General features: G+C 43.6%; 1 protein-coding gene and 1 long non-coding RNA gene across 2 annotated transcripts in view; one reads left to right on the top strand and one right to left on the bottom strand.

Moving 5' to 3' along the window:
• Positions 1-22,247, top strand: part of LOC148055203 (ras-related protein Rab-3C-like) — a 166,292-nt gene that overhangs the window by 109,329 nt on the left and 34,716 nt on the right. The window lies entirely within an intron of this gene.
• On the bottom strand, positions 3,457-15,027 carry LOC148055204 (uncharacterized). Its single transcript, XR_015705777.1, has 3 exons — positions 14,936-15,027; positions 11,066-11,187; positions 3,457-3,841 (listed from the first exon to the last, which is right to left on the bottom strand). It is a non-coding gene; the product is annotated as an uncharacterized LOC148055204 (long non-coding RNA).

Below are 22,247 nucleotides of genomic sequence, written 5' to 3'. Positions count from 1 at the left end.
ATGTTCTTCAGTGGCCTGACTCTTGGGTATGTGAGCATCTATGTGATGTACTTTTACAACCAGGTTCTCTACCCAGGCAGCAATATCTTGCCACAATGTGGCATCCCAGATGGGTTTGCCTCTGCGCTGCCAGTTGCTCTGCTTCCATTGCTGCAACCACCCCCACAGGGCATTTGCCACCATCCATGAGTCAGTATAGAGATAGAGCATTGGCCACTTCTCTCATTAAGCAATATCTCAAGCCAGCTGGATGGCTTTCACCTCTGCAGAATGACTCGATTCCCCTTCTCCTTCAGTAGTTTCTGCAACTTGTCGTACAGGATTCCATGCAGCAGCTTTCCACCTCCGATGCTTCCCCACAAGATGACAGGACCCATCAGTCAACAGGGCATATTGCTTCTCATTTTCTGGCAGTTTATTATACAGTGGGGCCTCCTCAGCACGCGTCACCTCCTCCTCTGGTGATATTCCGAAATCTTTGCCTTCTGGCCAATCCATGATCACTTCCAAGATTCCTGGGTGACTGGGGTTTCGTATTCGAGCCCATTGTGTGATCAGTGCAACCCACTTACTCCATGTAGCATCAGTTGCATGATGTGTACAGGGGACCCTCCCTTTGAACATCCAGCCCAGCACTGGCAGTCCAGGTGCCAAGAGGAGCTGTGCTTCAGTACCAACCACTTCCAAAGCAGCTCGAACCCCTTCATGTGCTGCCTATATCTCTTTTTCAGTTGGAGTATAACGGGCCTCGGATCCTCTGTATCCTCGACTCCAAAACCCTAGGGGTCGACCTCGAGTCTCCCCTGGTGCTTTCTGCCAGAGGCTCCAGGTAGGGCTGTTCTCCCCAGCTGCGGTGTAGAGCACATTTGTTTACATCTTGTCCTGCCCGGACTGGCCCAAGAGCTACTGCATGAACTATCATCTCCTGCTTAATTTGTTCAAAGCCTTGTCATTGCTCAGGGCCCCATTTGAAATCGTTCTTCTTCCGGGTCACTTGATAGAGAGGGCTTACGATCAGACTGTAATTTGGAACATGCATTCTCCAAAAACCCACAACACCCAAGAAAGCTTGTGTTTCGTTTTTGCTGGTTGGTGGAGACATGGCTGTTATTTTATTGATTACATCCATTGGGATCTGACGACGTCCATCTTGCCATTTTATTCCTAAGAACTGGATCTCCTGTGCAGGTCCCTTGACCTTACTTTGTTTTATGGCAAAGCCGGCCTCCAGAAGGATTTGGACTATTTTCTTCCCTTTCTCATAAACTTCTTCTGCTGTGTTGCCCCACATGATGATGTCATCAATGTACTGCAGGTGTTCCGGAGCCCCACCCTGTTCCAATGCAGTCTGGATCAGTCCATGGCAAATGGTGGGGCTGTGTTTCCACCCCTGGGGCAGTCGATTCCAGGTGTACTGGACCCCCCTCCAAGTGAAAGCAAACTGTGGCCTGCACTCTGCTGCCAAAGGGATTGAGAAAAATGCATTAGCAATATCAGTTGTGGCATACCACTTGGCTGCCTTTGACTGCAGTTCGTATTGAAGTTCTAGCATGTCCAGCACAGCAGCGCTCAGTGGTGGCATGACTTCCTTCAGGCCCCGATAGTCTACTGTTAGCCTCCACTCTCCATTAGACTTTCGCACTGGCCATATGGGACTGTTAAAAGGTGAGCGAGTCTTGCTGATCACTCCTTGGCTCTCCAGTCAACGAATCAACTTATGGATGGGAATCAGGGAGTCTCTGTTGGTGCGATATTGCCGCCGGTGCACTGTTGTGGTAGCGATTGGCACCTGTTGTTCTTTGACCCTCAGCAACCCCACAACAGAAGGGTCCTTCAAGAGACCAGGCAGGGTAGACAGCTGTTTAATTTCCTCCGTCTCCAAGGCAGCTATACCAAAAGCCCACCAGTACCCTTTTGGGTCCTTGAAATACCCTCTCCTGAGGTAGTCTATGCCAAGGATGCACAGAGCCTCTGGGCCAGTCACAATGGGGTGCTTCTGCCACTCCTTCCTGGTTAAGCTCACTTCGCCTTCCAATACAGTCATCTCTTGGGATCCCCCTGTCACTCCAGAAATACAGGTGGGTTCTACCCCTTCATAGCTTGATGGCATTCGGGTACACTGTGCACCGCTGTCTACTAAAGCCTTATACTCCTGTGGGTCTGATGTGCCAGGCCATCGAATCCACACAGTCCAGTACACCCGGTTGTCCCTCTCCTCCACCTGGCTGGAGGCAGGGCCCCTCTAGTCCTGGTCATAGCATTCGTTACTCACTTCTTGTAAATGCGAATCAAAAACCCCTTTATTAAGATCGGAAGCAAAATCAGCCCTTCTACTCTGTCTGGGGAACTGCTCGCTGGAAACTGGAGCCGCAGCTCTCCTGGGAGAACCCCCTTTTGTAGTTGTTTTTCCTTGCAACTCACGTACCCATGCCTCTAGGGTCGAGGCAGATTTTCCATCCCACTTCCTCATGTCCTCTCCGTGGTCACGCAGATAAAACCACAGGGTGCCCCGTGGTGTGTATCCACTATATCTTCTCTCTTGAGCAGAGGGACACTTACTCCTAATGGCTGAGATACTGGTCTGTACAGGCGAGGAGTAGGACATGTCCTCTTTGAATCGCTGGAACTCCCGGGATAATTTCTCAGCTAGCACGTCAGGCAGTTTCTCCACAGCTGAGACGCAGGCCCGTAGACTTTCTTCATATTGTCGAAGTTGGCCAGCCATTTCATCCACCGTTGGTCCTTCTTCATCTTTCCAGGTCATTATTGCCAAAGAGTTTGCGTGTGATGGTGGTGCGCTCCGTACAAACTTCCACCACATGGGTCGTGTGCACTGGACTTCATCTGGATCTTTGGATTACTGCTCGTTGTCCAGGTCATTATAAATCACCTCCAGCATGGCTAATTCCCTCAGGTACTGGATACCTCTCTCCATGGTGGTCCACTTGCCTGGGTGACATATAAGATCTTCCTTGAAGGGATATCTTTCCTTCACACCTGACATGAGTCACCTCCAGAGGCTGAGGACTTTTGCCTTTTTTCCAATTGCTTTGTCAATGTCCCCTTCCCTAGAAAGGGATCCCAGCTGCTTGGCTTCCCTACCCTCTAATTCCAGGCTACTAGCCCCATTATCCCAGCATCAGAGCAGCCAGGTGGCACTGTGCTCACCTGGACGACAGCTGAATTTTTTTTGCATATCTCACAGCTCACTCAGGGACAGGGATAGGGTGGTTTAAATATATACAAAGCATGTGATACACTATGCAATTGCTTACCACCCGCTGACCAATGCCCAGCACATCCCCAAGCAGCGATAGCTGCCCCCTGGCCAACTCCCCCAGTATATATACTGAGCATGACATCATATGGTATGGAATAGCCCTTTGGCCAGCCTGGGTCAGCTGTCCTGGCTGTGCCCCCTCCCAGCTTCTTGTGCACCTGGCAGAGCATGGGAAGGTGAAAAGTCCTTGACTAGTGTAAGCACTACTTAGCAGCAACTAAAACATCAGTGTGTTATCAACATTATTCTCATCCTAAACCCAAAACACAGTACTATACCAGCTACTAGGAAGAATATTGACTCTATCCCAGCTGAAACCAGGACACAGAGAAAGAAACAGCAGCTTTATTCCATTTGTTTTTTTTTGGTACTGAAAGAATGAGCCAGATCATGTCAAGATCACCTCAAGATCAAATATGTGGATGTCTGACATCCACATATCACACACTGTGCTGGAGACCCTTAGGAGGCACTGAAAATGGGAGGCTTGCAGTTCTTCTCATCTCTTGTGGGCAAGCTCAGAAAGAAGGACAGTGTAGAGTTTGCATCCATTTAGTGTATCTGTGAAAAGTCAAGCAGAGCATAGATCTAACCATTCTGTGACTATTCTAATTGGCAGTCCAAAAATAGACTTGTAAATCCACATTGAGGCACTTGAACAACCAACCTAGTTTAACAGAACTCAACACAAAAATTCAAAGCTCAGGACAATGTGACTCCAAATTTTAGATGTCCTTTCTCTGAAAATCGTTGTCATCAGCTTTGAAGTGTTACAGCACAAAATAGATTGCTAAAAAAACAAATCAAACCAAAACAAAAAATGCTAGGATGCTACAGTTAGTATCTGTCAGTGATTTATGTATCAATACTTCAGATTACAAGTAAAAATACTCCTCTTCCTCGTCGTCAGTCTGAGAATTAAAAGTCAAGTTCTAGTGTGTTTGCTTTTCCTTTTTCCCCTCTAATCAAAGGTATTAGACATCCTGCTCTTCACCGTGAGTCCTCAGGATGACCTGTGCCACCTTACTCCCTGCTGTGGCTTTGCAGTCAGCAATAAAACTCTTATAATCAGGATTGGAGCCCAGGTGTCCTGCTGCTTAGAGACATACACTTAACAGGGCAGGCAATACTGACTGTTTTACCATGAATTCCTTAGCTAAAGGTCTGCACACAAGGAATGAGCTGGCAGGATGCCTGACGTATAATTTTGGGAAAACCGGTTTGCCCCATCTTCCAGGGGTCAGGATAGAGGGCGTTGTCCTCAGCTTCTTTCTACAGCGATACAGTGGAGGGTCTCTCCCTTCCCCCAGCCTTTAGCATTTATACCTGCATTTAAAAGTATTATGTATTCTTTTTAAAGCCCTGAACAAAGGTAAGGGACAGAGACATATTGTCGTGGTTTAACCCCAGCCGGCAACTAAGCACCACAGAGCAGCTCGCTCACTCCCCCCACAGCGGGATGGGGGAGAGAATCAGAAGAGTAAAAGTGAGAAAACTCGTGGGTTGAGATAAAAACAGTTTAATAGGTAAAGCAAAAGCCAGGCTTGCACACAAAGCAAAACAAGGAATTCATTCACTGCTTCCCATCGGCAGGCAGGTGTTCAGCCATCTCCAGGAAAGCAGGGCTCCATCACTCGTAACAGATACTTGGAAGACAAATGCCATCACTCTGAACATCCTCCCCTTCCTTCTTCTTCATCCAGCTTTTATTGCTGAGCATGATGTCATATGGTATGGAATAGCCCTTTGGTCAATTGGGGTCATCTGTCCCAGCTGTGTCCCCTCCCAACTTCTTGTGCACCCCCAGCCTACTCGCTGGCAGGGCAGTGTGAGAAGCAGAAAAGGCCTTGACTCTGTGTAAGCACTGCTCAGCAATAACGAAAACATCCCTGTATTATCAACAGTTTCCAGCACAAATTCAAAACATAGCTTCATACTAGCTGCTATGAAGAAAATTAACTCTATCCCAGCCAAAACCAGCACACATATAGAGATCGATTTTGCATTACCTACTGTTTCTCTGCATGAAGGTTTTATAACATAAGTCATTTATTTGATTGCTAGGTATCCTTAAAGTGGTTGGCCAGAAAGCTTTGAACTTCACTGAAGTACAAAAGCAAGCTGTTCTTTTAAGCAGCACATTTAATTCATCCTGCTTTGCATGCTGCTCCACACTGTCTTCTTTCCATATAAGGATTCTGTGGTATCTTCCTGCAGCACCCCTGCCTCTCTTCTGAAGGCAGCCAAAGATGGCTTTGTGCATATTGCTTATATATGCTATAGGCCCAACTCCCTTTTGGTGTGCAGTGTAGCAGCTACCTCCCTCTCCTGTATCTCTTGTCTTCAGATGAGTTGTTTATCTTTAAGTTCTTTTCACACCGACTGAGAACATGTTCTTAATTTATCTTGCTTTTTAATGTTTATTTTAGCTCTGAGTGAGTAAATGGGAAGTGAATCAGCAAAATGAGCTTTGGTTATATTAAGGATTTATATCATTGATAGGTGTCTTCTGCCTTTAGACATTTCTTTTTGCTTAATATTGGTTATTCATCAGATTTCTCTTTAAGCAGCTGTTGTTTAGGTTTTGAGGGCTTTCTAATACTATTCAAAAATTTAAAAAAAACCTTCAGGGCAAAATTGAGGAGAAGGAGGAAAGATTTTCTAATTTAGCAATCATTATATTAACAAAAATATAGCATATTTGTTCTGGGCTTTAGTAACATTAGGGATGTTTGTTTATTCTCTCAGACTCGCTCACTCACTCATGCATTATATATAAATATGTAACATGCAGTTTACAACAGATTAATAGAACCTTTTGTGTCACTTTCGGTGGTCCCTGTTTTTTATCTGATTTACTTTCCTGTTCTAAATTGTTTAAGGAGAGTGTGGCACTTCAGCCTTCAGAGATTATCTGCCACAAATGTTAGAAAAGGTACTTGATTATCCCTTATCCATCTGTTCGTGCATATCCCACTTTACTTTACTGGACTGATTTCAGATAACTCATAATTTCTTTCTCAGTCACATCCTCTCTTCCATTCTAAGGCCTTCCACTGCCAGATGTATAGGGGGTAGAAGTTTAAATTTGTTTATGAAATGATTGATCCATTCAGCACTGCTGTGACGAGTCAGAAAAGACAATATAGATTTATACCTTGTCATCCAAATTCTTTTCTCCACTTCTGTATGGAAGACTGAAGCGATCGATGCTCACCTGGAGGTCATGGGATTGCTGTGGGAAGCATAGGTCCATGGGACAAGCCCTGTTCCTCTGGAAGCTCTCTGCATGTTCCCCAGGGGCTTTGTGGCCCTCAAGAGAGTAGTTCAGTTGCATTGCAGTTCATTCTACTTTCCATCCCAAGCCTCCCACCTCTGTGCTTCAGGTTGGCCTTGGATTGCATACATTCCTTTTTATGGACCGTCTATCTGAGAGGTAGTCATCATTTGTGTCTTTGAACACAAACCCTGATGAGACTGAACCACCTGCTTGAAACTTCTTCTTTTCTGTTAATAGAGTACCATTGACCTTCTCTTTACCACTTGATGGGTCCCACTGGCAGTTCCCCAATCTGCAAGTCCACAATCCGCAGTACAAAAGCCTACTTACAGAGGACACCTTGTGTCTGTGAGCAGATCTATCAATAAAGTCCTCATGTTAGATGACAATCTGGAGATGATCTTTTAGCTGTCTTGGAAAAATCTCAAAAAAAAGGATCAACACTCAGACCACAGTAAAATTTGTTGGAGCTAGGAACTAACCACTTAAATATCTTTTGTAACTCTGACCTGCATCCCCCATGTCTATAGGATTAAATAAGCTCAGAGCAGCACACATTGCTAAGATGACAATGAGTGCTAGTTGAAGTTTCTGAGGTGTAAAGGTTTTATACCCAAAGAGATTTCTTGCTCTAGTCCCATCATATTCTGACAAAGGCATGTATAAATGAAGCCAGGTTTGCTGTAACTTCCCATTCAGCTGTGAACAACAGAGACCTCACTTTCAAATGTTGCTATACAAAATTTAGCTTCAGTGAAATCTAGGAACTTTCCTAGATGAAGACAGCCATAGCCTCTCTTTGTTGTGGGACCTGGTGGCTAATACCATCCAGGCTTTTCAGATACATCACTCCTCCCTTTTAGCCTTTCTTAGCTCTACTGATCAGCATAGGAAAACAGATGGTTATCCCCCAAATACGATCACAGTCCAATGTGGTGCCATTCACAGACAAATGGTCAGATGAGGAATTCTCCTCCCCATGGACTTTCTAATAGGCCTTTCTGACTTACATCCAGCAGAGGTGAGTGAGGCTATTAGTAGCACTTGAGCTTCTGGTTCCCTGCATATGCAAGCAGTAGCATTGCTTTTGCCTTCTATTGCCAGGAGTTTTAACAACTGTTGGTTGAAGTTTTACCTTTTTAAGAAAATAATGAATGCTGAGATTCTGCATAGCAAATTGAAGCTTCAGAAACAATGAGTAGAGTCACTGCATCTTAAGTAGTGGTCACTGGCTTGATATAGCCAAACTAAACATAAGGGAAGAAATAAGAGGTTTGTTAACCTCTTAAATCTATATGTTCTGTTTCTTTTTCTTTTTTTATTTTTTTTTCCAGATCTGTTTTGTGGCAGTTGGGTTAGTTCTTGGGTTTTCAAAAAAAGACAGACAATTTGCCTTCTCTTTAAATACATGTGCTTACATTTGAGTGTGTTTAGTGCTTATTTAACAGCTCTTTCTGGACATAAATAGTTAAATGATTCATACAGAGCTAATTGCTGCAGCATTTAGGATTCTCACAAGGAATTCTTACTGATTTTAAGTGATCCACAGAATCCCATTTTTCTTAATTAAGTCAGAGTCCCTACCAGCACCTGGTTTGTGGGAAATATAGGTCCCTGCACCCACTGTCCTTCTATCTCCAGACTGGGGTTTCTACACATCTCTAATGGTGAGGAAAAGGCAAAGCTGGGCCTGCAACTTGGCCCAGGGTCAGGATGATGTCCATAGGATTTCCATATGACAGAAGATTGTCACATTGGCATTTCTTGTCTGCTCAGCCTAGGAAATGTGCCCAGACCCCCTCAGAATTCATGTCCACCCATCACAGTTTTTTTCCACCTTCCCTGGGGATGCTTGGTTTAGACTGAAGCCATATGAAGGAATATGAGGAGAATAATAATTCTGTCTGCAGCAGAGATGAAAGAGGAGAGGCTCTCTGCTCCTTCTGAGAAAGAGATCAGACAGTGGGGACTGTACAGGAAAGGGGGAAAGGAAGCTGGATGGCAGGAGATGGTGTCATCTTGCCCCAGACTGTAACCCTTCTGCAGTTCTGCAATACTGTCCTGGTTTCAGCTGGGATAGAGTTAATTTTCTTCCTAGTAGCTGGTATAGTGCTGTGTTTTGGATTTAGGATGAGAATAATGTTGATAACACATTGATGTTTTAGTTGTTGCTGAGCAGTGATTGCATGGAGTCAAGACCTTTTCTGCTTCTCACACCATCCCACCAGTGAGTAGGCTGGGGGTGCACAAGAAGCTGGGAGGGGACACAGATGGGGCAGCTGACTCTCAACTGAACAAGGGATATTCCATACCATATGACATCATGCTCAGCATGTAAAGCTGGGGGAAGAAGGAGGAAGGGGGAGGACATTCAGATTGATGGCGTTTGTCTTCCCAAGTAACCGTTATGCGTGATGGAGCCCTGCTTTCCTGGGGATGGCTGAACACCTGCCTGCCAATGGGAAGTAGTGAATGAATTCCTTGTTTTGCTTTGCTTGCATGCGCAGCTTTTGCTTTACCTGTTAAACTGTCTTTATCTCAACCCACGAGTTTTCTCCCTTTTACTCTTCCAATTCTCTCCTCCATCCCATTGTGGTGAGGGAGGGTGAGTGAGCAGCTGCATGGTGCTTAGTTGCATACTGGGGTTAAACCACGACAAATACACACACAGGTGTACTCAGCTGTTCTCGTAGTCTGCCACAGGCTAAAAGTCCTGTGTTTTTCCTTCTTGAGTTACAGGCAGTGAACATGCCTTAGGGGTTCAGCCTTGGCTAGAAATGTTTCATACCCACAAAGCTTATATAAGTTCATTAGCTAAATGATCTTCTGAGTATTATAGCTCTACAGAAATCTTTCTCTGGTATGACATAAGTCTGCTTGGATGCATTTGCTAGTTTATATCTGTAAAGTAGAGGTGTATGGGAAACCTTCACCTGATAATGTTGTTTTGTAGGCAAATCTTGTAGTCTGTTAGTGAGTTCTGAAACCTTGGAGACCTTGGCAAGATCCAAAGCTGTGGGTGAGACTCCTCAGAATAAATTTAGCTGCTACATTGCAGACATCCATATCCAAATTAAACATACAAGGATCCCTTTTGGTCAATGGCAAGAAACAGACACTTTTAGCTCATTACTCATCTCATTCTAAAGTAGTTGTCTAGAATAGACCAGATGAATTGCACCCAAAAAGACCTCTGCCAGCCCATCTATGTCAGAGCTGTGAAGAGTTGTGACCCTTAACTTGTCTAGCTCTGCCAATAGACATCTCTATTAGAGATGTGGTTATATGGGCAAAAGTTTTACTGCTTTATTTTGATTTGCTATAGGATCAAAGTTGGCAGTGCATGATAGCTTATTACATTCCAGGGCAAAATACAGTTTTGTTGATATAGCTATGTCCACACTGGAAACACCTTCTGGTAAAGCACAGTCATTTCCTGTACTCCATGCCTTATAAAGACCTGATGTCCAACTCATTCATTCATGCTTGCTTGTTTGCAATTGTAGACTTTCATTTCTGGAACAGTGCATAGGAAATGCTTTATTCTCTTGATTTTCCAGTACATCACTTCAGGAATCTTATATCTTGTAATCCTCTACTGTGTTGGGGATACAGAACAATTTAACTGATGAACTTCTGATTTTGTGATTCTTGCCCTTCTAAGCTTTCTATCCAAAGATTCCTGTCTACCCAAGGACCTGTTTGATGCACACAGTTATGTCCTACTTAGGACATGTTAGGTCTCTACCTGCTGAAGTCAATGATGAAGTGTCAATAAGACAATATTAAACACTCTGTTTTTATCACTGGTTTAAACAGTATGTTTTAAAGTGTTCACAGGCAGAGTGAGATAAACTTTAATTTATGAAAGTTCAACATGAGCCTTAGGAGAGGTTTAGGCTGTATCTGTGTTCAGTTTTCAAAAGTGTTAGAAAGTTTTAAATCTAATCTCCAAATTTTTTACTGAAAAGTTGTATTCATGCCTGCATATGTTGCTGACAGCTTCCACTATACTCAGGATTTCCTTTTAGCTCTAGCTTCTGGGGTCAGGGACAAGCACTATACTTTTATTTTAAGAATTGTGATGGAGAACAAAATTCAAATATATAAAAGTTAGGGCTTGAGAGGCAACTATATATATATGTATACATATATATACACAGTCTTTTGATTTGTGAATCAGGTAGCAGCACTACTGACATTCTGAATGAATACACAAGACTTTCATTATTTTACAATTTTTTTCTTGCTTTATTTTTAATCCTAGAAATAAAATCTAAAGTCTAATGCCTCCGATCAGCTTCCGTGTGTCAACAGAAATAAACCTGCAGTTTACTTGCTTGCAGGGTGAGTCAGCAGGACAATCCTGACACCCTGTGCCAGGCAGGATGTAGACAGTGAAATGGTTGTTACTGTTGTCTTTGGCTCCTGGCAGCCCTAACAAAATGAATTTTGCTCAGCAGTGTCTCAAAAGCAAAGTGTGACCAGAGTAATTCAAAACTTACCTTCAGGGCTTCAAAGAAAAAAAGAAAGGTACAATTATATAACTCATACTCGTCTGATTAACCAGTATCATTTAACAGCGGGATTAAGTCAGTTGCCATTTTGCCAATCCAGTTTCAGGTATCTGTGAAAAAAAAAGGCAGAAGCTCAAGTGTTCAGATGAAAACTAGGCCACACATATTCTGACTCAAAATTTCAGACCTCAAATCTTTTGTGCTTGCAGTGTACAGCCATGTAGGGAAATTACTTCCAAACAGGTATTGGTGCAAGGACACAATGGTGGAATCACATTTTTATGTCTAGAGGTCAAGTATAGCTCTGAATATTTCCTTTGCTTTGCTTCCAGGAGATAAGACGTTACATGCTGATAGGATTTATACCAGTTCTGGTGTAAAATGTAGTATTATAAAAGTAACATATCCTTGATGTTGTAGTAAAACAATGCTGTCTATCTTATCAATGAGAAGTAAAATGACTCATATGATAGCCCTAACATGTGGCTTGCAAGTTGGATGAATCCTTAACAAGGATAGTCCAAGATAATTTATCACAGGTGGCTTCTATGACTTAATAAGTTTTAACCCCTTCATTAAAACATGGACACAGGCATTTCAGAACACAATTTATGTGCATATAAGACTGAGTTGTTTATGAAAGAGGTTGTGCAAAATACTGAATGAGAAAAATAACTCAAAATGATCTAACAAGATCAGATATGAGAAGCAATAGCAGAATTCATTTATACTTAAAAAAAATGAAAGCTAAAACAATAGAGGAAATAAAATCCAAAGCAGCGAATTTGAGAAATGAGAGAAACTTGGAAGGCGTTCCTGGCAAAACAGGCAAAAAGGGATTAATGTCCACAAATATGCAACAAATTTCATAATGAGATATGACCGTAAAAAGTCAGAGTCAATCCAGAATTCTAGAGAATTGTTTAATGAGAAATTCCCTGAAATAAGGACATCTTGTTGCCAGATACTTGCCATATATATTGCAAATATGAATCTGGATTTGCTATTTAAGAAAAAAGGCAAAATAAATCACCCTGTGCGACCAAGCTAAATTATAGCTACAGGATTATCAGCATTGTTATAAACCAAAAGAACTTTACTTTGCCTGTAAAAACTTTGCTACCTCCAAAATGCCATTGCTGTGCAAGTGCTCTGTGAGGCTGAAGGGGGGGAGGGGGGAATAATAGGTAACCGCAGAAGTGCAAGAGAGGCTCTTCGGCATAGTAGTGCAGTCCAGGGTTAAGGGACCATTGCTGGTGCAGTGAGGAGAGAAGTATTAGATAGAAGCATGTAGGACTAAAAGGACTTGTTCAGCATCAATATTGCTTGCTTAACTATCTTTTTTTTTTTTTAAATCATCAAAAGCACATCACTGCAAGAAAGAAAAACAGCAAATGTGAGGACACATATGTATGTGTCTGTATCTGTTTCCTGATATATATATATATGAATACAAAATGGCAAGCAAAAAAAAATATTTTAAAGTGACAGCAAATTGCTCATTTACTTAAAAGTGTAATATACTCAAACAGATGCTGTAGTTGCTTTAGTAAATGACTTCAGTATCCCCTTATTTCACAGCTATGTTTTTCAGATACCAGAGTTAGGATCAGCTGCACTGATTAGGGTCATTACTCAGAGTTCCAGCAACAGTCTTCAATCAACATAAATTGGTGATTAACAGGATCATTTATTTGGAAGCATCTGGAACATGAAACCATGGGGATAGTCAAAAGATGTGCAAGTGCAGACTGTATTTTGCCTTTTATTGTTCCCATGAATATTATTTTCCTGTAAATACTTTTTTTCCAATCTCCTTTCAAATCCTAATTTTTGATGATTGTGTGCACTGTGCATGTCTAGTAGTAGCTTTGAAGGATGATAATTTAATGGTGGGTTTCTCAGTGGGGAGAAAATTAAAATGTACAGCCTTTTGTCTGTGTGGTTATTTGCTAAATCACTTCCCACAGTATGACACAGCTTGTGGCATTATACATGACATAAAAACACTTCATTAACATGTATCGTTACTTTGTCCCACTGTGAAAAATGTGTTATGTTAGTTGGTCTGCTCATAAGTAAACCTTGTTGTAGGATTAATAATTAAATATTGAAATGTATTTCATATTGTTTTATCATGACACAAAATACAAAGAAGTAGGCTGGAAGATCTCTCTGCCCTTAATGTCTAACACAGTACTTGTTGTCTCTTCTTCACTGTCTGTGTAATCATCTGTTCAACTTTTCTAAACAAAAAGCCTGGAAAAGAAGTATATACTACACATCAGAAAAGGAAAGAAATGCAGTTGACTTTGACAAGGAATTTACTGTCTTTTATTAATTCTGCACACCTTCAGTAAAGTTCACCTTGCCCGGGAGCAGGTTGGGAGCTTCTATATGACTACTCTGTCATCTGCCTCCATGACAAAAAAGCTTCCAGGGTGCACGACATCACGGTGATGTACTGAATGTCAGGACCTTACTCTGACTAATGCTCTTTTTAGAGTTACTACCAGGTGTTTAAGTGCCAGCTGCGGCGTGCTGGCTGTACAGGTACAGGAAAACACCTCACCTGGTTGGCTTTTCTTCTAAAGAGATGGCCATTAGAGCTCAGGCAGAGGAGTTACTGGGGAGGAGGGATACAGAGTATTGTTCTAACTTAGAGCACAGCCTTTTTTTTTTTTTTGTTAAATGCAGTAAGTGCATAATTGGACTCCTGCTACACTGGAATTGGAAAGTAGTTTCAAGGTATATTTGACAGCTGGGAAGAAAGCAGGATGCAGAGATTGTGCCAAAGATGCAAAAATTGAGGACCTCTGCAACCTGATTAATACAAATTAAGTATGCCCTGCAGTCTTCTAGTCCTTCATTGTAACTCCAACTAAAGGGACATACATAAGAATTACAGTTTGAACATGAATGTCTTTTGCCCACAGTATATTAATTTGATACCATATCCAGTGGATTTGCATTTTAGTGTCAGAAAAGAATCTTCTTCTGACAACAACAGACACTTAGTACTCTTATTTGAAACAACACCGTACAGAAAAGGCACCAAAGCTAATTCATGGACTACTAAGAAAATTACTTGTATATTACATTAAAAATAGAATGTAATTCAATAAAGTACTCAGCAGAGGATTGTGGATGGGAAGGCACTTCTGTGTGCCAGGTAAGAACAGTTAGAAATGGTTGATTAAAAAGAAAGAAAATTCTGATTGATGAATCTCTGTGAAGCCTATCATCTCCCATCTTAGGCACCACACAATTACAGAGTTATCAATGCCATGTCAGTTCTTATTGTGTTGTGTTAAATACAGACCCAGGGCATTCCCAAGAGTGGACATTATTGAGCAAGCATACACTTCCTCCATACAATGATGGTAATGGATTATCACTAAATTACTTACATAAGAAGAAATGTCATAAATACACAGAGAATATCAGTTCTTACATCTTTACCTGTTCTCTCCTTTTTTTTTCTTTTTTTTTGAGTAACAACTTTTTGCAAAATGATATGTCATATTTCCTTGCATAATGTTATAAAAAATTATACATTAAATATTAGCTCACTTTTACCATCCAAAAGAACTGGATTCATTTTGATTATCTTTATAACCTGTCAAAACTGAAATGTGGCATGTGGTTTTCTAAAACAAAGTTATGGCCTCAGAAACTTGTAGTGGAATCTTCTGTTAAGGTAGCTTTTGTGTTTTGTTCACCGGCAAAGCTAAATTTATTTTCCTTAAAGTAGACCCAGTTCCTACCGAACCACTGAAAACCTGTGATGCTCTGGGTAATGCTGATTTTGACTAGCCTTCTGGCTGTAAATGAACCAGAAATTTCTTAGTGTCACACCTGTCATGCAGCTTCTCCATCATCGATTTATCTTCCTCCAAGGGAAGGTTAAATGTGTAGCCTTTCATTGCATGGTGTGCATTCTTTGGCTCTGCACAAGGAAGAGAAAGCCTGTCAGAAGGAAGTGGTGAGTCATTGGTATTCTTCCGGTTTCTTCAATATCAGCTTATTTCACAATCATAAGGCATTTTTCAATTAATTTGCCCTTCAATCCAGACAGAAAACATAATATTGTATAAACAATAACTGACACACCAAATACGGTCAGTCCCGGTCAATATTCACGTATCCAGGTCTGTTGCAAGAGTAAAGAGGTTGATATATACCATTCTTGCTATTACATCCACTTCTCCCTGGATCCTTTTCCCTTGCTGCTTTGTGATACTGAGGATGGAAAAAAATTACTTTGTTCATTTTTTTCCCTTTCTTTGCCCCCTCCATCCATGTTCAATACTCTTGTGTTGCTGGGACATCTTAGCCTACTCTCTATCTGGTACCATCACTGAAAAAAGCATCGCAAATGCATTATGAGTCTACTCTGAATAGAAGGGGAGATGCTAGGATGCCCACTAGATGTAAATCCTTTATGAGAAGAGCATACCTCTTGTGCATTTTCCCCATTCTTGTCACAGGTTCATCTACCTCAGATTTCTATTTTGATAATTATGTCCTTTATTGATGGCTTTTCTTGGTTTTCACTAACTGCTTCAATAATTACAAAGGGGTTCATGAAGGCAAGAGGTAAAAAAATCTGTATTGGCCATAATAATCGAGCTTTTATGGCCCTCAGCTGGAGCATGCCAGAATGATTAAATAAGTAGCAATAGCTTGAATTTAGAAGTTGCAAATATCCAAACATTCCTGTTGTGCTTTAACCCCAGCCAGCAACTAAGCAGCACACAGCCACTCGCTCACTCCCCCGCAGCGGGATGGGGGGAGAGAATCAGAAGGGCAAAAGTGAGGAAACTCATGGGTTGAGATAAAAACAGTTCAGTAATTGAAATAAAATAATAATAATAATTGTAATGAAAAGAAAAATATCAAAGAGAGAGAACTAAAACCCAAGAAAGACAAGTGATGCAAATGAAAACAATTGTTCACCACCAACCAACAGATGACCAGCCAGTCCCTGAGCAGCAGCCCCCCTGCCAACCTCCCCACTAGTTTTAATGCCGAGCATGACATATGATATGGAATATCCCTTTGGTCAGCTGCGGTCAGCTGTCTCAGCTGTGTCCCCTCCCAACTTCTTGTGCACCCCCAGCCTACTCGCTGGTGGGGTGGTGTGAGAAACAGAAAAGGCCTTGACTCTGTGTAAGCACTGCTCAGCAATAACTAAAACATCCCTGTGTTATCAACACTGTTTTCAGCACAAATCCAAAACATAGCCCCATACTAGCTACTATGAAGAAAATTAACTCTATCCCAGCTGAAACCAGCACATTCTCCACCCCTTATTCCATACCATTTATGTCACGTTCAAGTCCCACCCTATTGTAATACATCCTCATTAACCACCCCTTTCCTCCATAAAATGTTTGTGAAATGTCCATAAATATCTATAAAATGTTCATTGAGTTCATTTGGTCTATGACTTTGGGCTCCATCTGTTATGATATTCACTCAGGACAGGAGAGCTGGTGTGTTGCATGGAGTTATTGGGCACCAAAGCCAGCTCAAGTCAAGTTACTGATGCACTTGCACTGCTTCTTGTGAGATTCGTCCTTCATTGGTTCAGGTGGTTTCTGCTGTAGTACTTCCTATAACATGCAACTCAAATCATGGGCTACAACAATTGAAAGGTCTCCATTACAGTCTCCACCCCTGGTCCCTTTGGACTAAGCCATAAACTTTAACATTGCAATGAATTCCTCCTCTTGCTTCTAGCCTGGATAGCAGTGAGAGGTTCCTGCTATAATACCTTTGACATATGGCAGCCACAGCAGTGGTGGCATACAGCATCATGTAATACTGCCATCATACAACTCAAATCATGGATTATTTTCACCCAGGATTAAATCCCCTTGAGATACACATTGGACTCCCCCATTCTTCTGCATTACCCACCAAGTGCACCCAGGTCCTTGAGCAAAAGCAGTCCCACGAATGGGTTTCCCCTTTCCTAAGGAAGGAATAACCCAGACTGTTTTTCCCAATCAGATCCTTAAATATACTACAGAGATGTTATCTCCTTCCACAGTGCGCAGGGGTTTTGATTGGGCAGGGCCAGGTCGACTGGCAGATCCTCTAGTGTTAACTAGCCAAGTGGCTTCGGCTAAATGTGTATCCCAATGCTTGAATGTCCCAGCACCCATTGCTCTCAGCGTAGTTTTGAACAGTCCATTGTATCGTTCAATTATCCTGGAGGCTGGTACATGATACGGGATGTGATACACCCACTCAATGCCATGCCCTTTGGCCCAGGTGTTTATGAAGTTGTTTTGGAAATGAGTCCCATTGTCTGATTCAATTCTTTCTGGGGTGCCATGTTGCCATAAGACTTGCTTTTCAAGGCCCAAGATAGTATTTCAGGCAGTGGCATGGGATGGATCACAGGGTATGTTTCCAGTAGTTGCTTCCACCATTGTAAGCACATGGTGCTTGCCATGGAAGGTTCATGGTAGTGTGATAAAATCGATCTGCCAGGCTTCCCCATATTGATATCTCAGCCATTGTCCTCTATACCAAAAAGTCTTTAGCCGCTTGGCTTGTTTGATTATGGCACATGTTTTACATTCATGGATAACCTGTGCAATGGCATCAATAGTCAAGTCCACCCCTCGATCACGAGCCCATCTATATGTTGCATCTCTTCCTAAATGTCCTGATGTGTCATGGGCTCATCAAGCTATAAATAGCTCACCCTTATGATGCCAGTCCAGATCCACCTGAGCCGCTTCAGTCTTAGCAGCCTGCTGGTGGTTTTGATGTTCTTCAGTGGCCTGACTCTTGGGCATGGGAGCATCTATGTGACGTACTTTTACAACCAGGTTCTCTACCCGGGCAGCAATATCTTGCCACAATGCAGCAGCCCAGATGGGTTTGCCACTGCACTTCCAGTTGCTCTGCTTCCATTGCTGTAGACACCCCCAGAGAGCATTTGCCACCATCCATGAGTCAGTATAAAGTACTGGCCATTTTACTCATTCAGCAATATAAAGATAGGGGAAGAAGATGGAAAGGGGGGACATTCAGAGTTATGGCGTTTGTCTTCCCAAGTAACCATTACGCGTGATGGAGCCCTGCTTTCCTGGAGATGGCTGAACACCTGCCTGATGATAGGAAGGAGTGAATGAATTCCTTGTTTTGCTTTGTTTACGTGCGTGGCTTTTGCTTTTCCTATTAAACTGTCTTTATCTCAATCCACGAGTTTTCTCACTTTTACCCTTCCGATTCTCTCCCCCATCCCATTGTGGGGGAGTGAGCGAGCGCCTGTGTGGTGCTTAGTTGTCGGCTGTGGTTAAACCACGACAATCATCAGTAACTGAAGGAGGAAATATCCTGAGCTGTGTCTCAAAGCTAGTTCTTTTTCTTGGGGCTGTGTATTCCCCCAGCTGCTCATTATTTCTACTAAAATCTGGCAAATATCAAGATCTTCTTTTTATTCTTGCTGATGTTATTACTAATTATTGCTAGTATATTCCCACTATGCCAATAATCATGGCCAGAAAAAGTATAGTATTCAAATAATCATAGAATCATTAAGGTTGGAAAACACCTCTGAGATCATTGAGTCCAACCGTTAACCTAACTGCCAGGTCCACCTCTAAACCATGTCCCTAAGCACCACATCCACACGTTTTCTGAATACTTCCAGGGACTGTGATTGCACCACTTCCCTGGGCGGCCTGTTCCAATGCCTAACCAGTCTCTCCATGAAGAAAATTTTCCTAATATCCAATCTAAATCTCCCCTGGCACAACTTGAGGCCATTTCTTCACATCCTGATGCTTGCTACCTGGTAGAAGAGACCAACCCCCACCTCGCTACAACCTCCTTTCAGGTAGTTGTAGAGAGCCATAAGGTCTCCCCTCAGCCTCCTCTTCTCCAAACTAAACAACCCCAGCTCCCTCAGCCGCTCCTCATAAGACTTGTTCTCTAGACCCTTCACCAGCTTCATTGCCCTTCTTTGGACACGCTCCAGCACCTCAATGTCCTTCCTGCAGTGAGGGGCCCAAAGCTGAACACAGTATTCGAGGTGCGGCCTCACCAGCTCCAAAGCACAGGGAGACGATCACTTCCCTAGTCCTGCTGGCCACACTATTCCTGATACAAGCCAGAATGCCATTGGCCTTCTTGGCCACCTGAGCACACTGCTGGCTCATGTTCAGGCGGCTGCCAACCAACACCCCCAGGTCCTTTTCCGCCAGGCAGCTCTCCAGCCACTCCTCCCCCAGCCTGTAGCATTGCATGGGGTTGTTGTGACCCAAGTGCAGGACCCGGCCCTTAGCCTGGCAAAACTAGTCAAGTATCCTGTGGTAGCTCTGAGTAGCTCTCCTCATAACACTAACGGAAGTTCACAAAAGAGAGACGGAATGGTTAATAAAACCAGATCCGACCTTGAAGGGAAATTAACAGAATGTTTATGAAGACAGAATTTGTCTCATTTCCATTTTATATTTTTTTAAAGATTGTTATTAATGACATAGAGCATAACAATGGTGATATGACCACAGATCATAGCTGCAAGCAGCATACGACCTTACCTACAGTAATGGCCAGAAGTAGGTGCCTTGGGAAAGGTATAAAAGGGCAAATATATAGTGATACTTTCCCAGACTGTAGCAAATTAGATTTGTGGGCAGTATCTTTATATTCATAGAATCATAGAATCGTTAAGGTTGCAAAAGACCCTTAAGATCATCGAATCCAACCGTTAACCTAGCACTGCCAAGTCCACCACGAAACCATGTCCTCGAGCACCACGTCTACCCATCTTTTAAATACCTCCAGGGATGGAGACTCAACCACTTCCCTGGGCAGCCTGTTCCAATGCCTGACTACCCTTTCAGTGAAGAAGTTTTGCCTAATATCCAACCTAAACTTCCCCTGGCACAGCTTGAGGCCGTTTCCTCTCGTCCTATTCATTGTTACTAGGGAGAAGAGACCGACCCTCCACCTCACTACAGCCTCCTGTCAGGTAGTTGTAGAGAGCCATAAGGTCTCCCCTCAGCCTCCTCTTCTCCAGACTAAACAACCCCAGCTCCCTCAGCCGCTCCTCATAAGACTTGTTCTGTTCTCTAGACCCTTCAGCAGCTTCCTTGCCCTTCTTTGGACACGCTCCAGCACCTCGATGTCCTTCTTGTAGTGAGGGGCCCAAAACTGAACACAGTACTCGAGGTGCGGCCTCACCAGTGCCAAGTGCAGGGGCACTATCTCCTCCCTGGTCCTGCTGGCCACACTATTCCTGATACAAGCCACGATGCCATTGGCCTTCTTGGCCACCTGAGCACACTGCTGGCTCATGTTCAGGCGGCTGCCAACCAACAACCCCAGGTCCTTTTCCGCCAGGCAGCTCTCCAGCCACTCCTCCCCCAGCCTGTAGCGTTGCATGGGGTTGTTGTGACCCAAGTGCAGGACCCGGCCCTTAGCCTTGTTGAATCTCATACAGTTGGCCCCGGCCCATCGATCCAGCCTGTCCAGGTCCCTCTGCAGGGCCTTCCTACCCTCCAGCAGATCAACACTTCCACCCAACTTGGCTGCAAACTTACTGAGGGTGCACTCAATCCCCTCATCCAGATCATCAATGAAGATATTGAAGAGAACTTCCCACAGTACTGAGCCCTGGGGAACACCACTCGTGACCGGTCGCCAACTGGATTTGATTCCATTCACCACCACTCTCTGGGCTCGGTCATTCAGCCAGTCTTTAACCCAGCGCAGAGTGCACCCATCCAAGCCGTGAGCAGCCAGTTTCTCCAGGAGAATGCTGTGGGAAACGGTGTCAAAGGCCTTACTAAAGTCCAAGTGGACAACATCCACAGCCTTTCCCCTCATCCACTAAGCGGGTCATCTTGCCATAGAAGGAGATCAGGTTAGTCAAGCAGGACCTGCCTTTCATAAACCCATGCTGGCTGAGCCTGATCCTCCAGTTGTCCCGCACGTGCTGCATAATGGCACTCAAGATGATCTGCTCCATGACCTTCCCTGGCACCGAGGTCAGGCTGACAGGCCTGTAGTTCCCCGGATCCTCCTTCCGACCCTTCTTGTAGATGGGTGTCACATTAGCTAACTTCCAGTCATCCAGGACCTCCCCGGTTGACCAGGACTGCTGATAAATGATGGAGAGTGGCTTGGCGAGCTCCTCTGCCAGCTCCCTCAGTATCCTTGGGTGGATCCCATCTGGCCCCATAGACTTGTGAGCATCCAGGTGGAGGAGCAGGTCGCTAACTGTTACCTCTTGGATTACTGGAGCTTTATTCTGCTTCCCATCTCTATCTCCCAGCTCAGGGGGCTGAATACCCTGAGGATAACTGGTCTGACTATTAAAGACTGAGGCAAAGAAGGCATTAAGTACCTCAGCCTTCTCCTCATCCTTTTTTGGCGATGTTTGCCTCTGCATCCAACAGAGGATGGAGATTCTTCTTGGCCCTCCTTTTGTCGCTGATATATTTGTAAAAACTTTTTTTGTTGTCTTTAACGGCGGTGGCCAGTTTAAGTTCCAGCTGGGCCTTCGCCTTTCTAATCTTCTCCCTGCATAACCTCACAACATCCTTGTAGTCCTCCTGAGTTGCCTGCCCCTTCTTCCAAAGGTGGTAGGCTCTCCTTTTTTTCCTGAGTTCCATCCAAAGCTCTCTGTTCAGCCAGGCCGGTCTTCTCCCCCGCCTGCTCGACTTGCGGCACATGGGGACGGCCTGCTCCTGTGCCTTTAAGACTTCCTTCTTGAAGAATGTCCAGCCTTCCTGGACTCCTTTGCCCTTCAGGACTGCCTCCCAAGGGACTCTCTCAACCAGGCTCCTGAACAGGCCAAAGTCTGCCCTCCAAAAGTCCAAGGTAGTGGTTTTGCTGACCCCCCTCCAAGAATCGAAAACTAATCACTCAGAAGCCTGAAGAGCCAAGACTCTTCTGTCTTGTTTTTGCTCAGAGAGCTTCAAATTTTTAACCTCTAGCACTGTTTTCAGAATCCCAGTTAGAAAGTTGAGTTGGGGTTTTGGTTGGTAGGTTTATATAGTTTTGTATGGCTCATCTCCCACTATCAGTGGGTTATTCTGGAGAACAGATGGAAAGCCTGAGGCCACCTCTCTCCCTGCCCTCCCTGTGGCAGGGTCTGAGTGCCAAGTGCAGAGCAGCTGGTACAGAGCCAGCTTCCAAA

Source organism: Nipponia nippon, unplaced genomic scaffold (genome assembly GCF_047370975.1).
Source record: "Nipponia nippon isolate SJK-2023a ecotype South Korea unplaced genomic scaffold, ASM4737097v1 scaffold_26, whole genome shotgun sequence".
Classification (NCBI taxonomy): domain Eukaryota; kingdom Metazoa; phylum Chordata; class Aves; order Pelecaniformes; family Threskiornithidae; genus Nipponia; species Nipponia nippon.
This window is presented reverse-complemented; position numbering and strand designations above follow the sequence as displayed.